Consider the following 9291-nt stretch of genomic DNA (forward strand, 5'->3'; position numbering starts at 1 on the left):
GTTAACCTACTCTAGTTAACAAGTTACTGCTATTCATGTTTCTTGTATTTTTCCTTCAGTAGGCTATTTACTGTGCATTTCACTTACAAAATCCCATTACTTACATAAATAGCAATAGCGCATGAAGTATGTCTCCAGCTGTTTTCAACTTTTGTGACCTACATAAACACTGAGCTTTGAAATAGCTTATGTTAACTCCTATCGAGAATAAGTTAATTCCTCAGCTGACTGATTCTAAGTATTTTAAAGGCTGTGGTTTCAAGTGAGATTTACATTTCATATTTCATCTCAAAACAAAGCTAAAACTTTCCTATCTTTAACTAGAAAGCTTTAAATCAGTACCATCTCCTCATAATGTTTGTACTATCACAGGTTTTATACCCCTATTAAAAAGACATCTTTAAATGTGCAATATACTAACTAATTTATACTGCAAATTTCCACAGGTAGCAAATTGCTCTGTCAGAGTATGACACCATATTTTCTCTTGCTTCTGCAAAGGGAAACTGCAAACTCACGGTACCATATTCAAATAAACCTGCTGTAAATTTAAAAATACATGGTGAATATCTGTCACAATAATGCATTTCTCTTTTCAAACCCAAGAAATGGAGAGTGACAGAAGCAAAATTATGAATCAAAGGCTATGCTTAGTGACAGTCAAAACACTAGACAAAAGCCCATATTCTGATCTATTCTTCTCCATAGTTTGACTAGTGTTTTTGTAGGAAACATTTGAAAAATTTGACTTTCTATTTATTCTAAGATTCAGCAAAATAAGAATAGCCATTTTAGATCTGTGAACAGATAAAGCCACCAGCATCAGTTCCTTGTGCTGAGAGTCACATACAGAGGACAACAACTCTGCATATAAAAACTTTCTGGGAAGCTTTACTTTCTTTATGACCAGAATCTAGCCTTGCACAGTGCAGCTGTGAAAAGACCTTCAAATGGGATCATGGAACCATACAGTGGTTAGGCTTGGAAGGAACATTTATCAACATCTAGCTCAAAGCCCTCTGCCATGGGTAGGGACACCTTCCGCTTGACCAGGTTGCACAAAGCCCCATCCAACCTGGCCTTGAACACTTCCAGGAACAGGGGGTACACAGTCTCCGTGGGCAACATGTTCCAGTGCCTCACCACCCTCACTCACATTAAAGAATTTTGTCCTAATATCTGATCTGAACCTTCAACTACAGGCTGAAAGACACAGAGAAAGTTGCTATGAAAGGAACGTAATGTGTGTTGTAGGAGGTGGCAGGAGCAGAAGCTCAGTTTCAGCTTCCCAGAGGTTAGAGTGATCAATGAATGTTAGATGGAAGAGTGAAACTTAGATTACTGTCCAAGACATTTGCACTACCTATGCAGTGACTGCTCCTCTCTTAAGTTTCGAGTGGCAGTTGTTTAGCAGACAAAACACAAATCAGCCTTGAAATACAGAGTTTCAAGACTTGCATTGCTTTTGTTTCTTTGAATACAGGCCTTGGTAAGACAGTTGCAAAAGTGTTTTCTAAGAGAACAATTTAGTGACTAGATTACTCATCTTTGACAAATGCTGCAAATGAAGGATTAATGATGATTAATTTCAGCTAATTTTCAAATTATCCAAGGTCACTCAAATTCAGAATTTTCCAAAGTCATTTTTTTCCTGTGTGAAATTGTTATTTCATTTATTCAAGATAAGTGACATTCAGTGTTTTGAGTGCCAGCCAGAATGACATTTAATGTCATGACCTAACATATTATAAACAAAAATTAGCAATGGCTGAGATTTTACACATTACCCATAGCAAAGAAGCACAGTACATGACACCACACTGTTAATTCTCATTCAAAAGTTGAATTTGGTCTGCTTTGACCATGTAATCCCAAGTCAGTAAACAGAGCTAGCTGGACTATGAATCAAGGTTGAAAAGAAAGATGGAAATGGTAATGCCAACATAAAGCTTAATGGATCTGTGGAACATCCAAAGTCACAACTATTACCCAGAAATGGAAAAATTTACATCATAATTAATTTATGATAAAGCTGTTAAGCGGGTAACACCACAACTTAGAATCTCACCTTGAAGGAAATATTTTTCTTAAAGACACTTGATAGGGACATATGGCAGGACACTGCATTAGAAGCAACTTAAGTGTGGATCCAGCATCTCAAGCCCTTTCTTCCTCAGCCTGAGACACAGCTGGAAGAAGTGATCACAGATCTCATGCAAATATTTCCAGGGGGATATAAACCTAGGTTTTGCTATAGAATGTTTTCTTTCTGTTTCACCTTAAACATTTTCCCAATTTGGAAAAGAAAGTATTATCCTCTTTTTCTTACTAGAAGGATTAATGGCTGATGGATTTCTTTTTCTCTGTACACCTAATTGCACAGCTAGTCAGTTTGCCAGTAAGCTCTTCGATCAGTTAATAAGACAGTTAATAATGTTAAAGACCATTAACTCCCACCAATGTTAATGTGTGTCAATTTAAAGGTCAGAAGCAATTTTCCACTGTTATTTTATTTGTGCATTTTTATTTAAGGATACAGACCTACATAGTCTTTAGTCCTGCACTTCTGAATAAAGCATTTATATTCTTTCATTATTTTCCCCCACCCTGTGTAAAATTAAGCAAATGCAAAACAAAGTATTGACAGAATCACCATCATTTAAATAGTCTTCAGACAGTTTTTTTCCCTCCCGCATCATTTTTTTACAAATACATGTATGTATGTATGTATGTATGTTTGTAGCTTATGTTTATTTTTTTACTATCATTTTGTGGTTATTGACTAAGAAAAACAGAAAAATGGGGTTACCTGGCTATAGAAAAACTGGCATTTAGCCATGGCAGCATCAATTGAATCAAATGCCCTTGGGAGTCCTGTGAATTCATTGTGGTAGTGGATCCTAAAATAGAGCAGTTACACCTACTGCTGCTCAAGCAATCTAGGAGAATGCCTTGCTAAATTTAGCACAATGTTTATCCCTACTGTGCCTATATGTACTGATTAACCTGCCTTGTTGTCCTTCACCAACCCAGCAAACTAAACCATTTTTAGCAGCTGTCAGCTGAAATAATTTGTAAAACTAATACATTTTCCCAACCCAGTTTAGAAATCTATGAATCACCTAATTCCTTATTTATTTTTTTCAGTAGAAGAACTTAAAATTATAGTCTGTTCATCCAGTTTCCTCACCTATTCATGGAAAGGCCCTAGTATTTGCATGTATGTGTCTTCTTCATAAAATGGTGACATTCTTGAAGGAACATAAGGAATTAAGAATTTCCTATTCATGCACAGAATGATAGTAACCTAAACACAAAGGTCTGAAGCTACTCGGTTTCCTAGGACATCCTTAGTCAAAGGTATTTTAACTTTTTAAATCTATTCACTATCACCCTTTCCTGCTGAAGGTATCAATTAGAGCATCATTTGCTCTATATCAAGCAAGCTTACCCAACTCATCTAAATTGAGATAGTTCCTTCCCTTCCTGAGAAAGCAGTGTGAAAAGTATTTTCTGCTGATTTCCATAAATCCTGGATCACATATAGAAACCATCAGACCGATAAAATAAGTATGCTATTTGGGAGCACAGTAACAATAGCAAGAAAGGGAAAGCAGAAGCCAGTGCTCATTATTGATATAAGTAATAGTAATCAAAATTTCTTAGTATTGTGGGCATTCAACAGCAGACAGAGCAGCAGCACTGTCTTTTCCACTGAAAATCTGCAGTACCTCCTGAGCTTAATCAGTGACTTAGAAGTCACAGGCTCCACATACCCTGCAGATTTCTGAGTCATTTGGACTCCTTTGTTTCTACCATACCTGAAGGATCTAATTTGGCTTGCTACAGAACCATCAGAAGGTGATTCAAACGAAAACATTAGGAACATTTTATAGTTGGTAATTATTTTTAATCAAGATTTAAAGGCATAAGGTTATTCCTCTGATTAAAATAATGCAAGTTATTATTGTGAAGATCTAGACAGATAATGTTAATTGTGTGAACCTCTAAAAAGGAGGAATTATTTTCTTGAAAAGATTAAGGAACTAAACCACGTATTGTGTATCATCACAACTGGAAATTTATCCTCCATATATTGTATCTGCTTCTCCTGCATAATAATGCCATAAACATCTTGGTACGTTTAATCTAGATTCTGACTACAGGTCCTTGCCAGAAAGGAATGTAAACATACAAAAGTCCCCCTGACCATGAGGAAAGAAACACAATTGTACCAGAACAGATTTTTATTTGCAAAAATATTTCCTGTCTGACTATGCAAAGGATATGGGATTGTCATGGGGTGTTCTTCGTAAGGAGTGAGGAGAAGGTGCTCTCAGGTAATGGCAGAGTAAAAGAATCCCCCAGCAAGAAACTTGTTAGCACAGATGCTGAAGAAGACCTGGCAAATGCAGAGGTCCAGGGGAGAAGGGGTTGAGGTCAGAGCAATGGACAGGATTTTGTAAGCTCCATGGTAGTTTGACTGGGAGTTGTGGGAGATCTGGAGGAGGCAGAAGGAAGGACAGTACAAATGTAAGGGGAGGAGGCTAGCTGATTCATGCATTAGAACTTCTGTATTTGGAAATGAAAGGGAGATTAACTTGGAGATGTGAAAAAAAGCTACTAAGGTAGAACAGGGGCCTGGATGTGAAGGGAGAAGGGAAGTAAAATCAAAGAATGCTGCCATATGTCACTATGTTACACACAGAGGATTGTCATAGCTATGTTGAGAGAGAATAAAATTGTCTCTGGGTTCATTCTCCCACAAATGGAGGCCAGTGGAAATCCTTGGTCCTCTACCTATAGGCAAGTATCAAGAGGAAAGTAATCTGCAAATGGCATAATAATACACTGCTCTCTGGGAGGAAGAAGTTGAATTTTGGATGGGGCTACAGATCTCTTCCAGCTAGTGGACAGGAATTAGCCTGGCAGAAATAACCAGGAGCATGAGTAGGTGCTGCTCAAGGTTGCAGTTAGCTGTTTTGAGAGGTGTGTGATCACTGCAGGCCTGCACTGCTGCAGGAAGCTGAGATCTCTCACAACAAATGCCATTGAAAAATGTGTGGTGCTAACACAGCTGCTGATAAAACTGGTAGGGTGTTGTTGGGAACATGAAAATTGAAGTAGCAGCTGAGGTTGTCAAACTGGAGACTTAGCACTTTTAAACTGATACAAGTCCCTTCCTATTGGGAATTTTAATTCTGAACTCTAACATTAACTTTAACAAAGTTGTGATTAAAATAAACATCAGAGTAATCATGTTTCTAAGGCTTACCACAGGATGGAAATGGTTCATTAAGACATGTTCTGCAACAATTACATCTAAATGGTCACCACAAAATACTTTCAGAAATTTTGTGTGAGAAGTGCTATATTCAAACAGCCTCAAGAAGACAGAGGTTGACTTTTTAAGCCAAATTTCCACCTCCATATAGAGCTAATGTTGAAAAGAGGTCCTGCCTTGAATAAAATTCTGGGGTTTATAGCCTTTTTTTCACCAAAATACTGACTAGAAGTAGAAAACTACCTATTAAAATTCTGTTAATTTACATGAAGATTGGCTTTTATTTTAGATAGTTTAGAAGTGGTGATTTATGTTAACAGGGGGAGCATGTAAGGTGTGTGTTTCTGGCATCCTGCTTGTTACAGTATGTATTTTTTTATTTTTTTCAGCTTATAAATGAAAAAACAACAAAAATTCTCATTCAAAGGAACTTGTGTTACCTTTTGGAGAAAAAAAGCCAAGCAGAAAACACCAGCCTCTCCTGAAACTTGGATAGCTCTTTCCAACAACCTTTTGAAAATTTTCCTGTCTCTCATTTTGTACCTCTTTGGCTGTGTGAAGATATAATTAATAAAACCCTGTCATCAGGAGCCTCCTATTAAATCATCTCACTGAGTTTTCTCTCCTTTTAATTCTGTTTAGCTGCATGTTTACTGATGAGTCAATTAGCCACTGCTTTGTTTGTTCAACTTAATGTCATCACATCACCATGAGATCACCACAGCAAACATTCATCAACAGCAGCATTGTCATGTCTGGCTGGTTGCTACAGGCCAGCCTCAGGCCACATCAGGGGTTTGGCTGCTCAGTGGCCTTGGACTGGCTGTGATGTGCCATGGAGAACTGTGTGTCCCCTCTGTGCAGGGGGACCAGAAAGAACTTTACAATCACTGGTGAGGACCATCCCTCCCTATGGTGCAACCCCTCAAGCAGGAAATAAGGAAATAAACAGTTTGCAAAGGCAGCTGTGACAAGAAACCAAGGGCAAGTGAGTTGGTGCCTGTAACTGGAAAAGACCCTGTTATGTTGTGATAGTAATTACCACAAAAAAAAACATTTTTAAAGCAATAGAAATTACTAGGAAGCAAGGTTGTAGATGTACCAATGGACATCAGTATACCAGCCCAGAAGGTTTCAATTATATTGATATACCTGGTCAAGCACAACAGTATCAAATTAATTTTAGTGCATTGTGTATTGCTGCCATAAACTCAGATATTCTGGAGCTGAGCAGAAGATGGCAAATGCATGTCAGGGTCACTCAAACTTAGTGACTGAATTAGTTCTTCAAGCACATCTGCCAGACTATGTCTTCAGAGATTGTCTTCCCAAATATCTATAAGTGGACACAGTCCAGCTTAAGGTACACTTAGGTATATCAGCGTGTGATATGTTTCAGAGGGTTTTTTTTTTTTTTTTTTTTTTGTTCAGTGAAGATAAGATCCTTTTACAGAGATGCTGAAAATCTAAATCATTCTCAAGGAGTGCCTGTTGCCTTTCATGGTTTAAATAAGGAAGAGAAGTGCACTCCTAACAAAGAAATTTAATCAAGGGAGGTTGGATGTGACTAGAGCATAGGCTTGTGAGTTGACTCCTAAAAAAAGAGTTCAATTTTCCCCTTCTCTGCAATCCTCTTAAAACCTATCAATCCATCCCCAGTTTCTAGCAAGGGCATAAGTAGTGTTTCAGGGGGAAATAAAAATTTGTATTTTTAACCAGTCCTGAAGTATATGGAAGCTAACAAACACATGTAAGTCTACACAGTCTGTGATTAAAGGAAGTGAGGAGAGAATCAACCCATTACACAGCACCCACTACATGGTCTGTGTCCTCTATGTGGCACAGGCTCTAGGTCCTAATAATATTCTGGCACTGATGCTTATTAACAGTGCAATTTCAATAATCAGCATATTTTGTCAAATAATTGGTAGGCTGATGGTTATAAGAGGTGACACTGCCAATATCTCATAAAGGCTGAAAGAAATATTTCCCATTTCCACACTGCATAAACAAAGCATGCCAGACAACCTCAGGAATGCTAATGATCTCCAGTACTTTAGTATATTAAGTATTCATCAATTGAGTGCAGACCACAACAATGTTTTGAGAGTCCTTAAACACATGAGAAACACATGAGAAATGATGTAAAGTTTATATGAGCTCATATAATCTTAGTTGGTTGTACAGCCAAGCGCAAGATCACAGAAATAAGGTCATGTGCACCATATCTCTTCTACTAGAGGGTTGTGCCCTACATTATATTTGCTGGTGCCACATCCAGCCCAGAATTAATTGACTCAAGCAATGAGTCATCCACTTCTTCCCCTATGGCATTATTCCCCAGTCTAACAGATTACATTGTTGGGATTTCTTTTCCTTGATAATCAGACTTCACTGTCCTTAATTTCATCCCATTATATAATACCTCACACTTACTCTGTAACTGCCATCCAAAAGCTTTGCAAGTGTTAATTGAGTTTCATAACAGCCCCCCATGAAATAAATAAGTTCTGAGTCAGAGATGCAAACCCCTGTGTTACTTGCCACAGGCTACATGTGGGATCACATCAGGCACAGCTGGGTCGCTGTCATTGACTGGGAGCTGTTTGCTTGCAATTTATGCAATAATCAAGAAATAAAAACTCTTTTCCAGGATGCAGCCCTGTCCACTCCTACCAGTGTCTATCTGCATCGGGAAAAACAGTTTACTTGTTCATTAATATATGTGCCTTTTAAATATTCATATGTGTATCTTTCCCTAGTCATAATTTTCATACTGTTGATATTTTCTCTATCTATAAATAAACCAACCTTTAATTATGTGACTCTTTTCTCATGACTCTCTGATCTGGAGACATGTCTTTGCAGATTATGTGCCTAGAACGATACTCTGTGGAGTTTATGGAGATAAATGATGCCGTGACAGCCTCCCAGGCTGTGACACGATACAAGAGGCACAACCCAGCTGGCTGCTCCAGACTGTCAGCTGAGACACAGTAGCTCACTGTGCATGTGCTGTTACCCCACTGTGAAGCAAAGTAACAGGGGTTCATGTGAGTCACCATCAACTGACCTTGTTTTCCGACACAGTGCAGCAATGGAACTCGCTCTCTTAACACATCTGAAATAAAGGATCCTGGCTGGGGGACAGGAACCTCCACAGGCCAGCACAGGCTTTCTGCCTGACAAACCCTTAATTTTCTTTAATTAATGCACTTGGGCTTACAATACCCAGTTATAAATGACATTTTATTGCATGTATCACCATAGCATCTCATGTTTCTAATGGAAGAAACTCAGGCAATATTCTAGATCATAATGCAAAAGCAGGCAAGAGCTAGAAATCTTCTGGCTTCTTCAAAAATTAATGTATTTAGTTGTTATTTCTCTTGCTGAACATAATTTCCTTCTAAGTATTTATCTTCAATTTGCTTACTAGATTTTGGATTATATTTATCTGATAACTGTTTTTCTAAATCAGATTGAATCATATTGCTCATTTGTGTTTTTACAACAATTTCATCTCATATTATTTTGTATCATCTTTCTGCTATTATGTTTTTGCTACCATTTATTAATTGAATAGTACAGTGCATGTAGAATTCAAGATGGCAGAAATTAACGCTTTCAAGAACATATTAAATGGTGAATGACAATATTTTTTGTGTGTGTTCTGCTACATACAACATAGGGGTCATAATATCATCATACATGCAAAAGATGTTTCTAAGAAAGTTTTGGTACAGTATCTTATCTTCCCTGAAATTATCTTTATCCAGTACTCATCCTTTCTCCACCCTGCCAGCAAAAGCAAACCGACGGGAAAAAAAAAAACAAAAAACAAAAAAAAAAACCAAACCGAGCAGTCCTCTCCTGCCTGGGTAAAACTCCATGGGGAAAAATTTTTCTTTCCTGAGAAAAACAATCAAAGAGCTCAGCATATGAACTAGTGGTTGTCTCACCTGCACAAAATAATGGGTGTTTCTGAGCTATTTACCTAACTTTGA

General features: G+C 37.8%; 1 long non-coding RNA gene across 1 annotated transcript in view; it reads left to right on the plus strand.

Moving 5' to 3' along the window:
• Positions 1–8845, plus strand: part of LOC146768717 (uncharacterized) — a 72848-nt gene extending 64003 nt beyond the window's left edge. Inside the window, exon 4 of the long non-coding RNA XR_014955703.1 lies at positions 5674–8845. This is a non-coding gene — a long non-coding RNA (uncharacterized LOC146768717). The remainder of the gene's footprint in view (positions 1–5673) is intronic.
• The last annotated feature ends 446 nt before the right edge of the window (positions 8846–9291 follow it).

This window comes from Lonchura striata, chromosome 1, assembly GCF_050655825.1.
Source record: "Lonchura striata isolate lonStrDom1 chromosome 1, ASM5065582v1, whole genome shotgun sequence".
Taxonomy (NCBI): domain Eukaryota; kingdom Metazoa; phylum Chordata; class Aves; order Passeriformes; family Estrildidae; genus Lonchura; species Lonchura striata.